The sequence below is a fragment of the Nematolebias whitei genome, chromosome 11 (genome assembly GCF_014905685.2).
Source record: "Nematolebias whitei isolate Nwh7 chromosome 11, NemWhi1, whole genome shotgun sequence".
Lineage (NCBI taxonomy): Eukaryota > Metazoa > Chordata > Actinopteri > Cyprinodontiformes > Rivulidae > Nematolebias > Nematolebias whitei.
The window spans coordinates 4,762,107-4,763,417 of NC_056508.1; the positions used below are offsets into that span (position 1 = coordinate 4,762,107).

At 40.2% G+C, this 1,311-nt stretch overlaps 1 protein-coding gene across 1 annotated transcript in view; it reads left to right on the forward strand.

The window, feature by feature from the left end:
* Positions 1 to 1,311, forward strand: part of march9 (membrane-associated ring finger (C3HC4) 9) — a gene marked incomplete at its 5' end in the record, with an annotated part of 7,652 nt that overhangs the window by 563 nt on the left and 5,778 nt on the right.

Here is a 1,311-nt window from a genome sequence, read left to right on the forward strand (position 1 = left end):
TAATGACCTTTATCACAATATGCTAATTTTTTGAGAAGGACCTGTACAAGTTTTGAGTCCTACCAAAATTGATCACCCACTAACATCGTTAAACATACCCCTAAACATGCCGCTAACCATACCACTAAACATGGCACTAAACATACCCATAAACATGCTACTAAACATGCCTCTAAACATGCCACTAAACACGCCCCTAAACATGCCGCTAATCATGCCCCTAAACATGCTGCTAAACATGCCACTAAACATGCTGCTAAACATGCCACTATGCATGCCCCTAAACATGCTTCTAAACATGCTACTAAACATGCTGCTAAACATGCTACTAAACATGCTTCTAAACATGCTACTAAACATACCCCTAAACATGCTACTAAACATGCTTCTAAACATGCTACTAAACATGCCCCTAAACATGCCACTAAACATACCCCTAAATATGCCGCTAAACATACCACTAAACATGCTACTAAACATGCCACTAAACATGCCACTAAACATACCCCTAAACATGCCGCTAAACATACCACTAAACATGCTGCTAAACATGCTGCTAAACATACCCCTAAACATGCTACTAAACATGCTTCTAAACATGCTACTAAACATGCCCCTAAACATGCCACTAAACATACCCCTAAACATGCCGCTAAACATACCACTAAACATGCTACTAAACATGCCACTAAACATGCCCCTAAATATGCTCCTAAACATGCTTCTAAACATGTTACTAAACATGCCCCTAAACATGCCACTAAACATACCCCTAAACATACCACTAAACATGCTACTAAACATGCTACTAAACATGCCTCTAAACATGCCACTAAACACGCCCCTAAACATCAACCTTTATTTATACAGGTAAATCCCATTGAGCCTCAAGGACTCATTTACAAGAGAGACCTGAAATGCTGCTAACATGCCACTAAACATACCACTACACATGCTGCTAAACATGCCACTATGCATGCCCCTAAACATGCTTCTAAACATGCTACTAAACATGCTGCTAAACATGCTACTAAACATACTTCTAAACATGCTGCTAAACATGCTGCTAAACATGCCCCTAAACATGCCACTAAACATGCCCCTAAACATGCCACTAAGCATGCTGCTAAACATGCCACTATGCATACCCCTAAACATGTCACTAAACATGCCCCTAAACATGCTACTAAACATACCATTAAACATGCCCCTAAACATGCCACTACACATGCCGCTAAACATGCCCCTAAACATGCTGCTAAACATGCCACTAAATATGTCTCTAAACATGCTGCTAAACATGCCCCTTAA